The sequence below is a fragment of the Phocoena sinus genome, chromosome 3 (assembly GCF_008692025.1).
Source record: "Phocoena sinus isolate mPhoSin1 chromosome 3, mPhoSin1.pri, whole genome shotgun sequence".
Taxonomy (NCBI): Eukaryota; Metazoa; Chordata; class Mammalia; order Artiodactyla; family Phocoenidae; genus Phocoena; species Phocoena sinus.
The window spans coordinates 63,418,826-63,442,115 of NC_045765.1; the positions used below are offsets into that span (position 1 = coordinate 63,418,826).

General features: G+C 39.1%; 1 protein-coding gene across 10 annotated transcripts in view; it reads right to left on the minus strand.

The window, feature by feature from the left end:
- The window catches only part of CDC42SE2 (CDC42 small effector 2), a 116,190-nt gene that overhangs the window by 90,217 nt on the left and 2,683 nt on the right, over nt 1-23,290 (minus strand). For 3 of the 10 annotated variants that reach the window (XR_004349146.1, XR_004349145.1, XR_004349147.1), the window contains exon 2: nt 3,598-3,696. The exons of 5 other annotated variants lie outside the window; for them this stretch is intronic. The gene's annotated coding sequence lies outside the window, so the exon portion shown is untranslated. Of the gene's footprint in view, nt 1-3,597; nt 3,697-23,290 lie in introns of those variants that run through there. 2 more of the 10 variants (XM_032626263.1, XM_032626266.1) reach the window with 2 other exon arrangements.

The window sequence follows — 23,290 nt, forward strand, 5'->3', positions numbered from 1 at the left end:
GGACTTCCCTGGTGGTGCGGTGATTAAGAATCCGCCTACCAATGCAGGGGACATGGGTTTGATCCCTAGTCTGGGAAGATCCCACATGCCTCAGAGCAACTACATTTGTGCACCACAACTACTGAGCCCGTGCACCAAAACTACTAAAGCCTATGCTCTGCAACAAGAGAAGTCACGAGAAGCCCACGCACCACAAAAAGAGTAGCCCCCCCCCCACCGCCACAGCTAGAGAAAGCCCACGCACAGCAACAAAGACCCAACGCAGCCACAAAAAAGAAAAAAAAACCTGAAAAAGAAGAAAGATCATTTCTGACAAGAAAACATACCGAATCTAGCTGGTTGACAATGAGAACTAACAAGTTCTATAGCAACATTTTCCTTTAACGTGAATAAGCAGAACCCACAGGGTCAGGATTTTTGGCAAGCAGTGTTTATTTTTTGCAATGAACTCTGACACAGTATTTCAAGTTCAAAATACGCACTGCCTAATTTCGTCACAGAATTGGAACAAAAATTTTTACAATTTGTATGGAAACACAAAAGGCCCCAAATAGCGAAAGCAATCTTGAAAAAGAAAAACAGCGCTGGACGAATCAGGCTCCCTGACATCAGACTATACTACAAAGCTACGCAAATCAAAACAGTATGGTACCAATACAAAGACAAAAATATAGATCAATAGAACAGGACAGAAACTCCAGAAATAAACCCAAGCACCTATGGTCACCTAATCTATGACAAAGGAGGCAAGAATATACAATGGAGAAAAGACAGTCTCTTCAATAAGTGGTACTGGGAAAACTGGACAGCTACATGTAAAAGAATGAAATTACAACACTCCCTAATACCGTACACAAAAATAAACTCCAGGCTTCCCTGGTGGCACAGTGGTTGAGAGTCCGCCTGCCGATGCAGGGGACACAGGTTCGTGCCCCAGTTCGGGAAGATCCCACGTGCCACGGAGCAGCTAGGCCCGTGAGCCATGGCTGCTGAGCCTGTGCGTCTGGAGCCTGTGCTCCGCAACGGGAGAGGCCACAACAGTGAGAGGCCCGTGTACCGCAAAAAATAAAAAAATAAACTTGAAGTGGATTAAAGACCTAAATGTAAGGCCAGATAATATGAACCAGTTAAGAGAAAAACATATGCAGAATACTCCCTGACATAAACCACAGCAAGCTCTTTTTTGATCTGTCTCCTAGAGTAATGAAAATAAAAACAAACAAATGGGACCTAATTAAACTTAAAAGCTTTTACACAGCAAAGGAAACCATAAACAAAACAAAAAGACAACCCACAGAATGGGAGAAAATATTTGCAAATGAAGTAACCGATAAGGGATTAATCTCCAAAAGATACAAAAAGCTCATGCAGCTCAATATGAAAAAAACAAACAACCCAATGAAAAAACGTGCAGAAATGTCCATAGATAACTGCATAAAGATGTAGCACATACATATAACGGAATATTACTCAACCATAAAAAGCAACAAAATTGAGTTATTTGCAGTGAGGTGGATGGACCTAGAGTCTGTCATACAGAGTGAAGTGAGTCAGAAACAGAAAAACAAATACCGTACAATAACACAAATATATGGAAACTAAAAAAACAGTACTGATATACCTAATGGGAAGGCAGGAATAAAGATGCAGATGTAGACCACAGACTTGAGAAAACAGTGGGGGAAAGGGAAGTTGGGACGAACTGAGAGAGTAGCATTCACATACATAACTACCAGATGTAAAATGGATGGCTAGTGGGAAGTTGCTGCATAGCACAGAGAGATCAACTCAGTGCTTTGTGACCACCTAGAGGGGTGGGATAAGGAGGATGGGAGGAAGGCTCAAGAGGGAGGGGGCGACTTCCCTGGTGGCGCAGTGGTTAAGAATCCACCTGCCAATGCAGGGGACATGGGTTCAAGCCCTGGTCCAGGAAGATCCCACATGCCACGGAGCAACTAAGCCCATGCGCCACAACTACTGAGCCTGTGCTCTAGAGCCCGTGAGCTGCAACTACTAAGCCCGCATGCCATAACCACTGAAGCCCGTGCACCTAGAGCCCGTGCTCCACAACAAGAGAAGCCACCGCAACGAAAAGCCCGCACACCGCAGCGAAGAGAGGCCCCTGCTCACTGCAACCAGAGAAAGCCCGCGCACAGCAACAAAGACCCAAAACAGCCATAAGTAAATAAATAAATAAATAAATTTCTAAAAAAAAAACAGAGAGGATATGGGGATATATGTATACTTATACTGATTCATTGTGCTGTACAACAGAAACTAACACAACATTGTAAAGCAATTATACTCCAAAAAATATTTTTAAAAAAAGAAGAAGGATGGGATGCAGGGAAAGCTTTGAAAATAAACAAACACACACAAAAAACGGCAGAAGATCTAAATAGACATTCCTCCAAAGAAAACACACAGATGGCCAAAAAGTACATGAAAAGATGCTTAACATCACTAATTATTAAAGTAATGCAAATTAAAACTACAATGAGGTACCATCTCACATGGGTCAGAATGGCCCTCATCAAAATATCTACAAACAAGTGCTGGAGAGGGTATGGAGAAAAGGGAACCCTCCTACACTGCTGGTGGGAATGTAAATTAGTATAGCCACTATGCAGAACAGTATGGAGGTTCCTTAAAAAACTAAAAATAGAGAACGGACAGCAGAAGAAGAACTACAACCCTGCAGCCTGTGGAACAAAAACCACATTCACAGACAGACAAGATGAAAAGGCAGAGAACTATGTACCAGATGAAGAAACAAGATAAAACCCCAGAAAAACAACTAAATGAAGTGGAGACAGGCAACCTTCCAGAAAAAGAATTCAGAATAATGATAGTGAAGATGATCCAGGACCTCGGAAAAAGAATGGATGTAAAGATCAAGAAGATGCAAGAAATGTTTAACAAAGATCCAGAAGAATAAAAGAACAAACAAACGGAGATGGGGACTTCCCTGGTGGGGCAGTGCTTAAGAACCCGCCTGCCAACTCAGGGGACACGGGTTGAAGCCCTAGTCTGGGAAGATCCCACATGCTGCAGAGCAACTAAGCCCGTGTACCACAACTACTGAGCCTGAGGTCTAGAGCCCATGAGCCACAATGACTGAGCCCTCATGACACAACTACTGAAGTCTGCGTGCCTAGAGCCCGTACTCCACGACAAAGAGAAGCCACCGCAATGAGGAGCCCATGCACCACAACGAAGAATAGCCCCCACTCGCCACAACTAGAGAAAGCCCGCACTCAGCAACAAAGACCCAACACAGCCAAAAATAAATAAATAAATTTATTAAAAAAAAAAACACAGAGATGAACAATAACTGAAATGAAAACTACACTAGAAGGAATCAACAGCAGAATAACTCAGGCAGAAGAGTGGATAAGTGACCTGGAAGACAGAATGATGGAATTCACTGCCGCGGAACAGAATAAAGAAAAAAGAATGAAAAGAAATGAAGACAGGCTAACAGACCTCTGGGACAACGTTAAATGCAACAACATTCATATTACAGGGGTCCCAGAAGGAGAAGAGAGAGAAAAAGGACCTGAGAAAATATGTGAATAGATTGCAGTCAAAACTTACCTAACATGGGAAAGGAAATAGCCACCAAAGTCCAGGAAGTGCAGAGTCCCAGGCAGGAGAAACCCAAGGAGAAACACGTCGAGACACAAGGTAATCAAACTGACAAAAATAAACAGAAAGAAAAATTATTGAAAGCAACAAGGGAAAAATGACAAATAACATACAAGGGAACTCCCATAAGGTTAATAGATGATTTCTCAGCAGAATCTCTACAAGCCAGAAGGGAGTGGCCCGATATATTTAAAGTGATGAAAGGGAAGAACCTACAACCAAGATTACTCTACCCTGCAAGGATCTCATTCAGATTCGATGGAGAAATCAAAAGCTTTACAGACAAGCAAAAGCTAAGAGAATACAGCACCACCAAACCAGCTCTACAACAAATGCTAAAAGAACTTCTCCAAATGGGAAACACAAGAGAAGAAAAGGACCAACAAAAACAAACCCGTAACAATTAAGAAAACGGTAATAGGAACACACATATCAATAATTACCTTAACTGTGAATGGATTAAGTGCTCCAAGCAAAAGACACAGGCTCGCTGAATAGATACAAAAACAAGACCCATATATATGCTATCTACAAGAAACCCACTTCACACCTAGGGACACATACACACTGAAAGTGAGTGGATGGAAAAAGATATTCCGTGCAAATGAAAATCAAAAGAAAGCTGGAGTAGCTATACTCATATCAGATAAAATAGACTTTAAAATAAAGAATGTTAAAAGAGACAAGGGAGGACACTACATAATGATCAAGGGATCAATCCAAGAAGAAGATATAACAATTATAAATATATATGCACCCAACACAGGAGCACCTAAATACATAAGGCAACTGCTAACAGCTATAAAAGAGAAAATCGACAGTAACACAATAATAGTGCGGGACTTTAACACCTCACTTACACCAATGGACAGATCCTCCAAAATGAAAATAAATAAGGAAACAAAAGCTTAAAATGACACAACAGACCAGACAGATTTAGTTGATATTTATAGGACGTTCCATCCAAAAACATCAGATTACACTTTCTTCTCAAGTGCAAACGGAACATTCTCCAGGATAGATCGTATCTTGGGTGACAAATCAAGCCGCAGTAAATTTAAGAAAATTAAAATCATATCAAGCATTTTTTCTGACCACAACACTATGAGATTAGAAATGAACTGCAGGGGAAAAAAACGTAAAAAACACAAACACATGGAGGCTAAACAATACATTACTAAATAACCAAGAGACGACTGAAGAAATCAAAGAGGAAATCAAAAAATACCTAGAGACAAATGACAATGAAAACAAGAAGATCCAAAACCTATGGAATTCAGCAAAAGCAGTTCTAAGAGGGAAGTTTATAGCAAGCCTACCTCAAGAAACAAGAAGAATCTCAAACAATCTAACCTTATACCTAAAGGAATCAGAGAAAGAAGAACAAACAAAAACCAAAATTAGCAGAAGGAAAGAAATCATAAAGATCAGAGCAGAAATAAATGAAATAGAAACAAAGAAAACAATAGCAAAGATCAATAAAACTAAAAGCTGGTTCTTTGAGAAGATAAACAAAACTGATAAAACATTAGCCAGACTCATCAAGAAAAAGAGGGAGAGGACTCAAATCAATAAAATTGGAAATTAAAAAGGAGAAGTTACACCAGACATTGCAGAAATACAAAGCATCCTAAGAGACTACTACATACTACAGGCAACTCTATGCCAATAAAATGGACAACCTGGAAGAAATGCACAAATTCTTAGAAAGGTATCACCTTCCAAGACTGAACCAGGAAGAAACAGAAAATATGAACAGACCAATCGTAAGTAATGAAATTAAAACTGCGCTTAAGAGCTTCCCTGGTGGCGCAGTGGTTGAGAATCTGCCTGCCAATGCAGGGGACACGGGTTCGAGCCCTGGTCTGGGAAGATCCCACATGCCGCGGAGCAACTAGACCCGTGAGCCACAACTACTGAGCCTGCGCGTCTGGAGTCTGTGCTCTGCAACAAGAGAGGCCACGAAAGTGAGAGGCCTGCGCGCCGCGATGAAGAGTGGCCCCCACTCGCTGCAACTAGAGAAAGCCCTCACACAGAAACGAAGACCCAACACAGCCAAAAATAATAAATAAATACATAAATAAAAATTAAAAAAAAAAAAAAACTGTGCTTAAAAATCTGCCAACATCGGCTTCCCTGTTGGTGCAGGGTTTGAGAGTCCGCCTGCCAATGCAGGCGACACGGATTCGTGCCCTGGTCCAGGAGGATACCACATGCCGTGGAATGGCTGGGCCCGTGGGCCACGGCCGCTGAGCCTGTGCTCCGCAACAGGAGAGGCCACAACAGTGAGACCCCGCGTACTACAAAAAAAAAAAAAAAAAACTTCCAACAAACAGAAGTCCAAGACCAGATGGCTTCACAGGTAAATTCAAACATTTAGAGAAGAGCTAACACCCATCCGTCTCACACTCATCCAAAAAATTGCAGAGGAAGGAACACTCCCAAACTCATTCTGTGAGGCCACCATCACCCTGATACCAAAACCAGACAAAGATACTACAAAAAAAGAAAATTACAGACCAATATCACTACTGAATATAGATGCAAAAATCCTCAACAAAACACTAGCAAACAGAATCCAACAACACATTAGAAGGATCATACACCATGATCAAGTGGGATTTATCTAAGGGATTCAAGCATTCTTCTATATATGCAAATCAATCAATGTGATACACCGTATCAACAAATTGAAGAATAAAAACCATATGATCATCTTAATAAATGCAGAAAAAGCTTTTAACAAAATTCAACTCATAACTCTCCAGAAAGTGGGCATAGAGGGAACCTACCTCAACATAATAAAGGCCATATAAAAACACCCACAGCAAACATCATTCTCAATGGTAAAAAACTGAGAGCATTTTCTCTAAGAACAGGAACAAGAGAAGGATGTCCACTCTCACCAATATTATTCAACATAGTTTTGGAAGTCCTAGCCATGGCAATCAGAGAAGAAGAAAAAAAAATAAAAGAAATACAAATTGGAAAAGAAGTAAAGCTGTCACCATTTGCAGATGACATGATACTATACATAGAGAACCCTAAAAATGCCACCAGAAAACTACTAGAGCTGATCAATGCATTTGGTAAATTTGCAGGATACAAAATTAATGCACAGAAATCTCTTGCTTTCCTATACAGTAATGATGAAATATCTGAAAGAGAAATTATGGAAACACTCCCATTTATCACTGCAACAAAAAGAATAAAATACCTAGGAATAAACCTATCTAGGGAAACAAAAGACCTGTATGCAGAAAACTATAAGAAACTGATGAAAAACATTAAAGATGATACCAACAGATGGAGAGGTATACCATGTTCTTGGATTGGAAGAATCAATACTGTGAAAATGACTATACTACCCAAAGCAATCTACAGATTCAATGCAATCCCTATCAAACTACCCCAAAGCAATCTACAGATTTAGTGCAATCCCTATCACACTACCAATGTCATTTTTTTACAGAACTAGAACAAATTATCTTAAAATTTGTATGGAGACACAGAAGACCCTGAAGAGCCAAAGCAGTCTTGAGGGAAAAAAACAGAGCTGGAGGAATCAGACTCCCTGACTTCAGACTCTACTACAAAGCTACAGTAATCAAGACAATATGGTACTGGCACAAAAACAGAAACACAGATCAATGGAACAAGATAGAAAGCCCAGGGATAAACCCACGCACATATGGTCAACTAATCTAGGACAAAGGAGGCAAGGATATACAATGCAGAAAAGACAGTCTCTTCAATAAGTGGTGCTGGGAAAACTGGACAGCTACATGTGAAAGAATGAAATTAGAACACTCCCCAACACCATACACAAAATAAACTCAAAATGGATTAGAGACCTAAATGTAAGACTGGACACTATAAAACTCTTAGAGGAAAACATAGGAAAACACTCTTTGACATAAATCACAGCAAGATCTTTTTTGATCCACCTCCTAGAGAAATGGAAATAGAAACAAAAATAAACAAATGGGACCTAATGAAACTTCAAAGCTTTTGCACAGCAAAGGAAACCATAAACAAGACGAAAAGACAACCCTCAGAATGGGAGAAAATATTTGCAAATGAATCAACCTACAAAGGATTAATCGTCAAAATATATAAACAGCTCATGCAGCTCAATATTAAAGAAACAAACAACCCAATCCAAAAATGGGCAGAAGGCATATACAGACATTTCTCCAAAGACGACTTACAGATGGCCAAGAAGCACATGAAAAGCTGCTCAACGTCACTATTAGAGAAATGCAAATCAAAACTACAACGAGGTATCACCTCACACGAGTTAGAATGAGCATCATCAGAAAATCTACCAACAACAAATGCTGGAGAGGGTGTGGAGAAAAGGGAAACCTCTTGCACTGTTGGTGGGAATATAAATTGATATAGCCACTATGGAGGACAGTACGGAGGTTCCTTAAAAAACTAAAAATAGAACTACCATACGACCCAGCAATCCCACTACTGGGCTTATACCCAGAGAAAACCATAATTCAAAAAGACACACGCACCCCAATGTTCCTTGCAGCACTATTTACAATATCCAGGAAATGAAAGCAACCTAAATGCCCTTTCACAGAGGAACAAAGAAGATGTGGTACATATACACAATGGAATATTACTCAGCCATAAAAAGAACGAAATAATGTCATTTGCAGCAACATGGATGAACCCAGATATTGTCATAATGAGTGAACTAAATCAGAGAATGACAAATACCGTATAATAGTGCTTGTATGTGGAATCTTAAAAAATGGTACAAATGAACTTATTTACAAAATGGAAATCGAGTCACAGATGTAGAAAACAAACTTATGATTACCTGGGGGGAAAGTGGGGGGTGGGGGATAAATTGGGAGATTGGGATTGACATATACACACTACTATATATATAATGGATAACTAATAAGGACCTACTGTATAGCACAGGGAACTCTTCTCAATACCCTGTAATGACCAATATAGGAAAAGAATCTAAAAAAGAGTGGATATGTGTATAACTGATTCACTTTGCTGCACAGCAGAAACACAATGTGAATCAACTATACTCCAACAGAAAATAATTTTTAATGCAGTGCCTATAATTATCTTTCCCCTCTCCGTTTTAGAAGTAAAATTCACAAGAATTAGAGTTATTCCACACTACAATTATGAATTAAAAATCTGATGTAATTATGAAGCATTAAAAGTTCTTGTAACAGCAGTCTGAAATGCTATTTATAACATAATTATTGGCTCAACATAAAACAGTAACATTCCTAACAGTGAATGACATTGATTTTCTTGGCTGAATAAATTTACATCAGTTAACATACTCAGCTATAGCTATGGTCATTTTTTCTAATGTTTCTTTTACTCTGATAATAAAAGAAATATACGCTTGTGAAAAGTATGAAAAATACAGAAATTTAAAAAAATTTTGATAATCACTATCTCCCAAAACTACATACACTGAATAACAGCTGTACATGTACAACCTTGTACCTAGTTTAGCACTCTGACAATCACTTCCCCCTGAACCTCTCCAAAATAAATTACTAATAGATAGTACATGAGATGTACTTAATTCAACCCTTCCTCTTTACTAAAAAATTAAGTAATTTTCAATTTTTCTTCAATATAAATAATGCTTCAGTGAACATTTTTGGATAGAAAGCTTTTATTTCATGATAAAAGAAACACGGTCAATCCATACAAAGGAATACTATTCAGCTACAACAAGGAAGGAGTACTTACACATGTTAAAACATGGCTGAACCTTGACACACTAAATGAAAGAACCCAGTTATAAAAGGCTACGTATTTCCTATACTGTTGGTGGAAATGTAAAATGGTGCAATCACTCTGAAAAACAATTTAGCAATACCTCAAAATGTTAAACATCAAGTTACCTTGTAACCCAGCAATTCTACTCCTAAGTATATACCTAAATTAAAACATACATCGACACAAAGTTGTATATAAATGTTCATGGCGCCATTATTCATAATAGCCAAAATGTGGAAACAACCCAAATATCCATTAATTGATGAATGGATTAACAAAATGTGGTATATATCCAGACAAATGAATAACATTCAGCCGTAACAGAAAATGAAGTCCTGATAAATGGTACAACAGAGATGAACCTGGAAACATTATGCTAAGTGAAAAAAGCCACTCACAAAAGGCCACATATTGTATGATCTCATTTATATAAAATGTCCAAATGAGGCAAACCCAGAAAGACAGAAAACTGATTAGTGGTTGCCAGGCACTGGGAGGAAAGGAGGAATGGGGAATGACTGCTAATTTCTTTCGGGGATGATGAAAATATTCTAAAATTAAATAGTGGTGATACTTGCACAGAACTGATTATATGCTTTAAAAAGGTGAATTATGATTTATGAATTACAATTCTGACACCAACTGTGATGTGCAGAACACACCAACACCAAGTAATTCTCCAACACCAACTGGGGGTCTTATAATTCAACTCAATTCTGACAATATGTACCTAGAGATAACATCACATCCCATAAGTTAAGGGCTCAGTCCTACAAGACTTCTCCCCTACCCCTTTCAGAAGTCAGTCATAAGCCCAGGTTGTCACCTGTGCTTCTGAGGGTCCCACGAAGCTCTTCTCAGGTTCGATTAATTTGCCAGATCGACTCACAAAATTCTAAGAAACATTTCACTTACTAGACTACTAGTTTATTTATAAAAGGATGTAATTCAAGAACAGTCACGTGATGCACAGGGCAAGTAATGGGGAAAGGGACACAGGGTTTCCATGCTCTGAGCACTCCACTCACCCAGCACCTCCACATGTTCACCAACCAAGATGCTCTCCAAACCCTATCTTTTTAGGTTTTTGTGGAGGTTTCATTACATGGGAATTGACTGATTAAATCATGGCGTTGGTGCTTCTACCTCCAGCCCATCTTTCCTCTTCAGGTCAGAGGGGTGAGACTGAAAGTTCTAACCCTCTAATCACTCTTTTGGTTTCCTGGCAACCAGCCCCCAACCTTACAAGCTTTCCAAAGTCATTCATTAACATAACAAAAGACACCTTTACTGGTCTCCTCACTGATAAAATCCCAAGGGTTTTGGGAGCTCTGTGCCAGAAACAGGGACTAAAACCAAGTAAGTATTTCTTATTACAAGTCACACTATCTCAATAAAGCTGTTACAAAAAAAGGAAAATAACATCCTCCCTCAAAAAAAAAAAGTGGGGGGTTGGGGGGGGAAGGTTACTTCCTTAGGGAATACTCTTGCAGGCAGAAATACTACTCTTTGATATATGCCAAACTGCTTTCACAAAGGATTCTACAGAGTTATACTCTCTCCAGCAGCATATTGATATTTAGTACCTATGTCACTGTACTCAGGTGAAAAAGCACCATTTCCTAAATCTTAAATCTGATAAGAGAAACTTGCTGTTGATTATTATTAAAGTTGAACACTTTTTCCCTATTCTAGTCATATTTTTCTTTTGCAAAGGGTCAGCTGGTCGGCTGTTAGCCTTTAAAAATAGACATCTTTATGCCTGCAATTGTTACACACAAATGCTTCTATTTCTCATTAAACAGAGAAATTACTTTCTTACCATTCTGGTCAGCAGTAATGAACTCATCCTGAGTTCTACTTCAGCTTTGAACTTTAAGGCTTTCCCTAAGGTCAAAATACTTTTTCAAAAAGCTGCAATAACCACCCTCCCCCTCAAACAGGCAGATTAAAAGGACATTACAGGGCCTCCCTGGTGGCGCAGTGGTTGGGAATCTGCCTGCCGGCGCAGGGGACGCGGGTTGGAGCCCTGGTCTGGGAGGATCCCACATGCCGCGGAGCAACTGGGCCCGTGAGCCACAACTACTGAGCCCGCGCGTCTGGAGCCTGTGCTCCGCAACAAGAGAGGCCGCGACAGTGAGAGGCCTGTGCACCGCGATGAAGAGTGGCCCCCGCTCGCTGCAACTGGAGAAAGCCCTTGCACAGAAACAAAGACCCAACACAGCCAAAAATAAATATTAATTTTTTAAAAGAAATGGTCCACATCAAAAAAATCTTTAAAAGAAAAAGGACACTACAATATGAGTCCACCTGGGTTACATATATTTCCAGTTGCCTGACTGCAATTCACTTTTAAGCTAACTGTCCCAAATGACTTGCAGAGATATTTTCAAACAATATGGCACAGTAAAAAGGAAAAACAGTTATTAACACCTTCTACAGGCCAAGTACTTAATGTGTGCTTCATAACAAACCTATTACCCTCAGTTAATCTAAGAAGAAAATAAAAGTCACCAAGGTAAGATGCTGCCATACAGCAGATACACAGCAAAATCAGGGATCAACTAAGGCGCACCTAATTCTAAAGTCCACATTCTTTCTACCACTTTACAGTGCTTCCGAAGCTCACTGACTCTGAATGTCAGACAAGACTCTGAATACTAGTTCTGTCATTTACAATGTGACTGTTTCTAAGCTTCTTTAGTGTGTATGTACCATTTTTACAAAAACAGAGTCATTATTCAAAAAATAAATATAAAAATGGGAGGCTTAAAAATTCACTGTAGGGCTTCCCTGGTGGCGCAGTGGTTGAGAGTCCGCCTGCCGATGCAGGGGACACAGGTTCGTGCCCCGGTCTGGGAAGATCCCACATGCCGCGGAGCGGCTGGGCCCATGAGCCATGGCCACTGAGCCTGCGCGTCCGGAGCCTGTGCTCCGCAATGGGAGAGGCCACAACGGTGAGAGGCCCGCGTATCACAAAAAAAAAAAAAAAAAATTCACTGTAAAATTAAACTGTTCTTAAAAATACCAGTTTTTTAAAGAGCAAGATGTATGGAATAATTCTAAACACTTTTCTTGAATTTATATCAAGATTCACTACCCCTTCCAACAAGCAGAAGCTCTTGCATATCCATTTACAAACATGTGATCACTCGGTGAAAAACATTTTTTAGGGGCTGACTGCCAGTCTCCACTTTAGTCAAACAAATGCATCATTTCTCAGTAGAAAAAAGCCACATCAACTACATTGCTTTTTATTCTCCTGTACCACATGAGAAATGTTTTCAGCAATATATGCACCATCCAGGAAGTAGCCCTGCGGGGTAACAGAAATGGCTACTTTAGCTACCTACCTAAGAGATAATGACTGCAGGACCTGGTGAGCAAGCAGTAATACACAGAACAGGACAAGGTCAAGAATAAAAACAAAGCAAGAAATCGTTTACCCTAGGTAACGGATACCACTGTGGTCAAGGAAAAGTCAGTTAAATTACACAACTGTTACAGGACCCTTGATTAGCTTAAAAAACTGCTACTTTAAGACCCAAACATCTGCTTGACAAGATTAGGACTGATTTCCAAAGGATACTAAACACCAGTAACAATTCCACAAGGATTTTCAAATTCATGAAACAAAATTCAACTCAAATATTAAAACAAGAATTCTTATACTAAAATTTTCTTTTTCCAAGAACTCCCAAACTCTTCATATAAAAAAGGCAGCATTATCTAATAAAACTAACATAATTTAGATAGATGGAGCCCTTCAATAAAATACATTTTTCTTTTAAAATTATTCTAATATTAAAGCATCAATAGGACTTGGGGCAGACCAAAAAATAGGAACTTACCTACAGCCCCCTAATTTACTCTAGGGCTATTATTAAAATAATTCTACTGTACACAGAATCATGTACTGTTTTCCTTAGCGGGTATAATACAATCAGGCTATTGTACAATAGTAAGAGTGTTCTTAAGAAAAAAATTACTGCTGAAGTTAATTCTTGTCGAGGTAACTTTCCACATTCTACTCTCCATAAACACCACTGCTTTTAATCACAACTTTACTTACAGCTTTACCGTGTATCAACAAAATTTCCACTTTGTAAGATCCTTTCAAACTGAAATAATAAAAAGTAATGCTTTTATGATCACAGTATTTGGTAAAGTGAGATGTTGTAGAATAGTATGTGTACTAAGATCTTGCTTTTGTGGAAAAATATTCACTGATTTATCTGAAGTACACATCAAAAATTACTAGTGGTTATCTTAGGATTATGGAAGTGCTTTTTTTCTTTAGCTTATATGTGTATTCTGATGTTCTGCATTAAACACAACTTATTTTTTAGTGCTTGTGCATAAGACACAGGACAATCTGAGTTAAAGAAACCTGTGTGCCATATTTTATTCAATATTACCAATTCAAATTCACATACTCAGAGTTAACATGATGCAAATGTTGCTCAAGAAATGTTAGTGAAATCTCCTCAGCCAACAAGGTTCAGTTTTTAAACAATAAATTCCCTCAGACAGGAAAATAGTGCTTCTAAGAAAGAAGTAACTTCATGTCTGTTTTTAAAACTGAGGTGTAAGGGTGGAAAATGGCTTGGAATGCCCAGGTGACCATAGATAGGGAAGCCCATAGGGAAAAACTAACGATACTAACACTTGAGAAATAAGACAAATCATTTGATTGATTTGGAGATACTGATTCATAGAAGAAATCACTGAGCAGCCAGTAAATAATCAGATAATAAGTAAACACTTAAAGGATGATAATGGCCAAAGGAAAAAAAGAAAAAGCCAAGAAAAAACTGAACACACATGTATCTAGGTAAATCATTCTGAAAAGCATATTTTTAAAAATTATCTAACAATTTATAACTCAAATTGAATCACCTCTGGTTTCTTCACCAGAAAAAGAACATCTGTCAATGGGCTTAGCACTTAATTGCAGAGCCAAGAACACCCTTAAAGATGTCTCAAGCAGATGTGTCTGCTTTGAAATGAACTAGTTAAAAATTCGGTATATCGCTAAGCAATTAATATACAAACATATAAATAGACAATCTTTACATATTAAATCAATCTAGAAAAATAAGGTAAAGCACTGAGGTAATTTTATTGACTCCTACGAAGAAATTATCTTTAAACCGAAATAAGTAACTCCACTAAGTTAAACCATAAGAAATTGCCAATATTCATGCATTTTTTAATCTATAAAAGCAGCAATTTTATATGGTCCCACTCTGTGGTCTGGTGATCAATATTTAACCACCACCTCTCTGGGAAAAAGGCCCTGGTTTGTAGCTTTTGCCAATTCCCATGTTGTAAACAGTCCCATTGTAGCCAGTTTCAAGCTGTCAACATGCCATCACTGAATGTGGAGCTGGAGAGATGCACACAATCAGTTCACCAGCTCCAACACACCACTGGTTCCACCTAATAGTCTGATCTCATCCTTTCTATAACAAGCTTTCGCCCAAATTATCCAGTTTCCTACTTACGCTGTTAAGAAAGCAAAACAGCAGTGGGGGGCGGGGGCTATTTTAAAATGAGTGGTAAAGAAATGAGTCGATATTTAAGCTGAGATCTGAAAGATAAGAGGCCAACCTTCCCAAGATCTGGGGAAGACTATTTCAGACAGAGGAAACAAGTGTAAAAGCCTTAATAGGGCAAGAACAAGCATGGCATGTTTGAGAAAATGAATGCTAATGTGGCTAGAACTTAGTAAGCAAAGATGAAATACTCCTGAGAGGCTGTCAGGGCCATATCGTATACACAGAGTGTGAGACTGTATTTTCTGGATGAGTATAGTTTGTATTTTACTGAGTGGAGTTAGTTTGTATTTTACCCTGAGTGGATTGGAAACAATTTCATATAGTAGTCTGATAAATGTTAAACGAATGTTAAAGCATTATTTTAATGACCCTTTATGAGACTTAAGTCAAAGTCTATTAATTTTATTAACTTTTCTCAATATAATCACTCTGGTTACTTCACAATCTATGTAGAACATTATGAAATTAAGGAAGTGTAAGTATGATAGGCCTCAAACTATGAATATAGCTGAAATAAGTGTAGTGGCAGGACCACACATCAGTTCAGAAATATTATCTTATTAATCCAAGATGGTTATTTCATACGTGAAATGCTAACATATGAATTCAGGTAGGTCAATGTCAAATTCTAATGAAGATGACCTAATTAGTCTACAAAGTGTAGAACGATAAATTCAATACTGTAGGAAAACATTTGCTTGCATGTCATCTGAAACAACACTACACAGTATGCAAGTAAACTTTTAAAAAGCTGTAACAGGGGCTTCCCTGGTGGCGCAGTGGTTGAGAGTCCGCCTGCCGATGCAGGGGACACGGGTTAATGCCCTGGTCCAGGAGGATCCCGCATGCCGTGGAGCGGCTGGGCCCGTGAGCCATGGCCACTGAGCCTGCATGTCTGCAGCCTGTGCTCCACAACGGGAGAGGCCACAAAAGTGAGAGGCCCACGTACCGCAAAAAAAAAAAAAAACAAACTGTAATAGCCGTAAGTTTTCATATTAAAAACTATATTTTAATTTCTTATTTTAACGTGAAAGAAAAATAAAATATCAAGTCTGATTTATAAATGTTATTGTTTAGGAGTTATAGTAACAAGCATATACGTTAACTTATATTTGCATATTACAAAAACTGTGAAGATAAATACATACATGTCCACACCTCTGTGATTGTGAAAATTAAGTCCACATTATGGCCACATAAAAGTCCATCAGACAAGACAATCAAGATATAAATTACTACATATTATACAAAAACAGGGAAGGGACTTCCCTGGTGGTCCAGTGGTGAAGAATCCGCCTTCCAACACAGGGGATGCGGGTTCGATACCTGGTTGGGGAACTAAGATCCCACACGCCATGGGACAACTAAGCCCACGTGCCACAACTACTGAGCTTGCACACCTCAACGGGAGAGCCAGCGTGCCTACACGAGCACACACACTCTGGAGCCTGCGCCACAGCTACAGAGAGAAAAATCCACATGCCACAACTAGAGAGAAGCCTGCTTGCCACAATGAAGATCCCAAGCCACAATGAAAGATCCCGCATGCTGCAACTAAGACCTGATGCAGCCAAAAAAAAAAAAAAAAAAATTTTAAATGTCATTTAAAAAGAAAACAGGGAAATGTTTAGACTGGTTTATGGAGAATAGTTTATGCTTGCACATAAAAAATTATTCATTCAGGAACTTCTAAGCCATCTATTTCAATAATTTATTTAAAGGATATCCTTCAACCAACATGAAATGAGACCTATAACTCAGAAAAAAAAGAATTAAAATAAAAATCTTGTCTCAGCAGAATGAAATACTTAAAGTCTACATATTATTAATTTCTCTTGCACTTGCATTTCCTACCTAAATACCAGTTAAGTTTAAATATATTCCATTTTTTTCATTTAAGAGCACAAATATGCATACAATAAATATTACTCAATAGACTTGTATACATTAATGTAGCTAGCTGCTACTTTACCACAGAACTACAATAATTGTGCTGATATAGGCCCCCCTCTCTTTTCAGAGGGGAATAAACAGGCAGTGCAGTACTGAAAGGACAAGGTACAGTAACAAATTTTTGTACCCCGAACATCCCTCCCTCAAACTATGAGATTTCTGTTTGAGCGTTCTACAAAAAAACAAGAAATGCTAAGAATATCACCAGGTAAACTACTTTCTTGGTAATGGCAACTGCTTTTCTTTTTTTTTTTGCGGTACGCAGGCCTCTCACTGTTGTGGCCTTTCCCGTTGCAGAGCACAGGCTCCAGACACACAGGCTCAGCGGCCATGGCTCACGGGCCCAGCCGCTCCGCGGCATGCGGGATCTTCCCGGACCGGGGCACGAACCCGTGTCCCCTGCATCGGCAGGCGGACTCTCAACCACTGCGCCACCAGGGAAGCCCAACTGCTTTTCTTTAATGAAAGGAGTTTGGCAATTGAAAAGCAATTAAGTTTTGGTTTTGAATCTCATTTGAACCCATACCCCTGATAAAAAAAAATGTAAGTGCAGTCCAACTTGTAGTGTCTACACCCATGTAAATCAACAAGACTTAGAATTCAAGAAACAAAGCCTAAAGAGAAATGTGGGGCAAGCCAAAAAAAAAAAATTTTTTTAAGTGGCACCCTACTTCCAAATCAGGCTTTCCTTTTCTTTATTCCATTTACCTTACCTCTCTTCATTCCTTTCTCACCTCCGCTGTCCTTTACCATTTTTCTGTGTATTCTCACTTTCTATACACAAAAATTGATCTCAAACTTACCATTTTCTCTTGTATCTAAATTTGTTTTTACTTCTTATGGGACTATATGGTTTTAGGTGAAATACTTTTAACTGAAATACTTTTAGTTAGAAAAACATACACATAAGCTGTTATCAAAGACATGAATAACAAGCAGACATTCATTTGGCAAATGTGAGCACCCACCATGTGCAGAATACTGGGGATTTTGAAGTGAAAACAACAAAGCTCTTTCCCTAAGGACATTAAAGCAAGACTGTACCCAGCAGGTACAAGGTACATGCCTGGTATGGGATAAGCCAAGGAGAAATGAGTAGGACATGTAATCAGAGAGGCCAGCCACAAAGATGATGGAGGGCCTCCTGGTAGGCACTGTTATATTCTGGCATTTACTCGAAATGATACGAAAAACCACCAAAGAGTTTTGAACATAGGAGTAAAATAATCAGACTTTCATTTCAAAATGACTGTCCTGGTTGCTGTGTTGAGAACAGAGAAGAGCAGAAGCAAGACGGAGACTAGAAAGGAGATGACTAAAATAACAACACGCAAGAGAGGATGGCTGCACAGTGGGGGGTAGGGGGCAGTTGAAGACAGCAGGCTGTGGTCATATTTATTCTTAAAGTAGATTTTAAGGTAAATAAAAGACATACTTTCATGATACATTTTTTTGAATTACATGTGACTGTGCGAGAAACAGGAATCAAGAGTGTCTATAAGGTTACAGTCAGAGAAATAAAGATGGAGTTGACATTTAATAAAATGAGGCAAACTGGAATAGGAACAATCCCTGGGGTGGGGGAAGGAGGAAGGAGGATGAGGAGTTCAGTGCTGACAGGTTAAATTTGGGATGTCTAATTGAAAATGTTGACTAGGCAGCTGGGTATATAAGTCTGAAGGTTAGAAAAGAGATCCAGGAGAGCGATAACATTTTTAGTTTGAAATATATGATAATTCTAGCTAGAGGATAGGATGAGATCACAGGAGACTGTATAAATACAGAAGAGGTCTAAACATAGAGCTCAGGACACTGTCTTATTTTTCAGAAGTTGGGACAACTAAAAGGAACCAGCAAAAGAAACTGAAAATAAGCAGAAGTGCCCCAGAAACAAAGGAAAGAAAGGTTTCAAAGAACAGAAAATTACCAACCACTTCAAATGCTTCTGCTGCTACATCCAGTGAGATTAGGATTGAGAACTGGCTGGGGAATTTGTCACCAAGGAGGTCACTAGTAAGCAGTCTCACAAGAGCGGTTAATGTAGCATGGAGGAGAAAAAAAACCAACTGCAGTGGATCCAAGACAGAGAGGGAGTACTGGTGACCACAAATAACAACTCTTGAAGAACAGTAGCTGAAGAAAGATGTGCTATTGGGATAGGTTTGCTTGTTTTGAAAGATGGGAGGGACTTCCCTGGTGGTGCAATGGTAAAGAACCCACCTTCCAATGCAGGGGATGCAGGTTCAATCCCTGGTCAGGGAACTAAGATCCCACCTGCCAGGGGGCAACTAAGCCCACGCACCACAACTACTGAGCTCGTGCGCCTCAACTAGAGCCCTCTTGCCACAAACTACACCCACTAGAGCCCACACCCTGGAACCTGCGCATCACGACTAAAGAAGAGAAAACCCACACGCCACAACTAGAGAGAAGCCAGCATGTCACAATGATGAGCCCATGCGCCACAACAAAAGATCCCGCACGCCACAACTAAGACCTGATGCAGCCAATAAATAAATAAATATTTAAAAAAATAAAGATGGGAGATTTTTCAGCATATCTATATGCTGACAGGAATAATCCAATACAAATGGGAAACACTGATGAGGCAGCTCATTGGCAGGCAGAATGGGATGAATCCTGAGGCAAAGCAAAGTCCCTGACAGGAGGGGGACAGAACCAGGGGTGAGAGAGGTGATGGTCACAGCACAGGAGGAAATGCATAGAGTTTGCGTACAGATGCGAGGAGACATACAAAAGTTTTCTCCTGATTGCTTTCATTTTTAATATACAGGAAACAAGGTCATCAGCAGAAAATGAAGAAAAGAGGCACTAGAGGTTTGAGGAGAGGTGTAAAATTGTCAGTTAGGGGACTGGCAGAGTGATTTAACCAGGGACTGATTGATACTATGATTAAAGGACTGTGGACAGCACGAAGGACCCTCCTTGGCCAACACGAAAGGAGAACAGGTCAGCACAGGTATGTCTTCCTCAATTCACGCTCAACTGCCAGGTATCGGCTGGACTAGATGGAGAACTGGATTCGGGGGGTTGATGGTTACCAAGTAAGTACATGAAGGGAGAGGTGCTAAAAGAGAACTGAGGCTTTATAAAAGGAAGAAATTTTAACAGTGGACTATGGATTCAAAGCAGGATAAATAATCAAGTGAGAAAATGGAGGAAGGAGGGGTTGGGACGCTAAAAAAGGGAGTAGCAGCAACGGACTGTACAACAGGTCCCAGACACAGAAGTAGAGTTCAAGTGGGGGTGCTTGACAGAAGGAACTGTTAAGATAGGAAACTGAAACCCCAATGGAACGCCTGAAACTGTGTTCTGTGAAATAATCTTAATAAAGTACAGGCAGGTCTGGTTTAAATGTAACAGAACTACCTTAAAGAGTAAAGCAAAACCTCTCCCAGGCACAGTGAGCCTGCAGATGAGTGCAACTAGAAGGCTAAGGGACTGGAGAAGAAGAATTATATCACAGGAATTATAGCTGGAGGTTCCCAGACATGGAATCCCCAAGAAAACCATTTCCAGCACTCCTCCAGAGTCAGCTTTAAACAACCTGTCCAACTCAGAAGGCACAGCTGCCAGATCACAATAGGAGGAGCCACATTAAAACCATACCTTTTCCCCCAATCCTCTTTCCCCACTGAACTGGACCCTGGACAGGTGAATGTGACAGCATACTAAAGAGGAGCTGGCAAAGTAAAAAAGAGAAGCCTCTCAGGACTCTGCCTCCAAAGCAGGCTTCTTGCTCTGAAGCAGTTCTGAACTACAAAAAAAAAAGTTCTATATTGTGTAAGAGTTTGAACACATTATTATTCTGAACTGCACCTTCTAACGACTAAAATAAGACTATTACTGACAAATGAGCATAAGACTTTTTACCCCTAAAATTAACTAGAAAACTTATTTGGTCTTCCTAAGAGCTGGAAAGTCAGGGAAAGACAATGTACAGGGAGGCTTTGAAGGTACACTGAGAGAAAGAAAGCTGTTTTCTGCTTAAACCCTTATCAAATCCCATCCATTTCAGTTCCACAAATATCCATGGGCTCCCACTATCTATTAGGTGCTAAATATACACAATGCTGAATATACAAAAAATTCATTTTTGCTTTATTGAGCAAAAAAGTGAAAGTAGATTAAGTCGAATGAAACAAAATGATTTTGGTTTAGTAGGAGATGCTTACAAAAATTCAATCCTAAAGATTTAATAAGAAATCTTAGTTTTCTCCTTTTCTTGGAATTGTTTTCATATTTTTCTAACTTTGTGAATTACAAGCTTAAACACATTTAAAATCAATACTTATTTGTTAATAAATTATAATAGACTAAAAAAAGTCTTATCATGAATTTCTAAGTGAGTAAGCTACAAAATGCAAACAGTGCTCACCATTCAGTCATTTTCAAACACACCTAAATTTAACATGGAGTTATCTAATGCTTTATAGGAAAAAGAGGGAGTTTGTTTTACAATAATTCATTTTGACTAAAATAGGTTTGCAGTATTTAATGGTGTCATGATAAAGACAACTCATTACCAAATTTTTTGGCTTTCAGTTCAAAAACTCCCTTTGGATGGGGTCCCAGAGCAGTTTCAGCTAAGTCTTCCTCTGTTCATTATTTGTTAGTATATAGAAAGGTTCAAGTATACTTAAGCTTTGAACTGAGGCAGAATGCATAAAGTTAATAATTAATAAGCTAAATTCCAAGTTTTTCCAGGTAGTATGAAAAAAATCAGAATAAATGCCCTCACCTAACTATTAAGGGTAAGTACATGTGTCCCTCTAAGACAGATCTAAAACTTTATTAACATTTAACATTCAATAAATGTTAAAATATTACTTTCATGAGAACTGAGATTAAGAACACTGAAACAGATGAAAACTAATATGCATTTGCAACTGAGAGAAAAGTCTTAGGAAGCCTTAACAAAATAACCCAGACTCATCCTAAAGCAGATGAGAAATCTAAACACTTGCATGATAAAGAGAGATAACTGGGACATAAAAACATAATAGAAACCTATCTTACTGAATAAATGTGAGAAGTCAGTTTAAAGCATTTTACAAATGTTAATTAATAGCCTTTCACAATCTATACAGACAATATGGGCACAGCTACAATATGTCAGACCAGTATCATTCTTAATCACTTTATTAATTACATCTGATAAAGGTCACGCTTTCTAAATTATTCTAAAGGATATTACAACAAAAAAAGACAACCAGCCCCAACAATAAACACACATACCCTGATGAAGAAAGCATAAACACACTTCGAATATTCCAACAATTTTAAAATGGAATGATCCTCGAATTTATTCAGCCTTAAAACATGAACTACTCCAAGGTAGGAATAATGCCTTGAAAACACGGTATTTTTTTTAAAGTACAAAAAAAAAGGAAGTCATTACAGGTTCTAATTTCTTGGAAAAATTACTTTAACATGTGTTGACGCTGTTGACTATCAAAAACCCTGATGAAATTCTTACCAAAATAAAATATGCCAAGCACTTTTTATTCAACATAAGGCTTACACTGTTCTAATCATCACCATTACATTTGTTATTAGGTTTCTCATCAACAACAGACTCCAAGGAACACACAGGTGTACGCTATCAAGTCACTCTTCCTACAAGAAATATATATTTAAAGAAAAACTATCACAACTCTCTACCACTAAGATTTAAGGGATTACTTTCCTTATTCATAGGAACCATAAAAAACTATTAGCCAGTAAGTGTAAAAATCCTTTTTTTTAATGACATTTTGCAGTTTATTTTTATTTTATTTATTTATCTTTGGCTGTATTGGGTCTTCGTTGCTGCACGCAGGCTTTCTCTAGTTTCGAGGAGCGGGGGGGCTACTCTTCGTTGTGGTGCACGGGCTTCTCATTGCAGCGGCTTCTTTTGCTTCTTTTGCTGCGGAGCCCGGTCTCTAGGGCGCAGGCTTCAGTAGCTGTGGCATGTGGGCTCAGTAGTTGTGGCTCCCGGGCTCTAGAGTGCAGGCTTAGTAGTTGTGGTGCACAGGCTTAGTTGCTCCGCGGCATGTGGGATCTTCCCGGACCATGGCTCAAACCCATGTGCCCTGAATCGGCAGACTCTTAACGACTGCACCACCCAGGAAGCCCTAAAAATCTTAAAGTTCTATTTGAATGCACATATCATCTTCAACAATGCATAAGCTGTTAACAGGTCAAAAGTGTCCACCTAAAGTTAGGGGCTTCCCTGGTGACGCAGTGGTTAGGAATCCACCTGCCAATGCAGGGGACACAGGTTCAAGCCCTGGTCTGGGAAGATCCCACATGCCGTGGAGCAACTAAGCCTGTGCGCCACAACT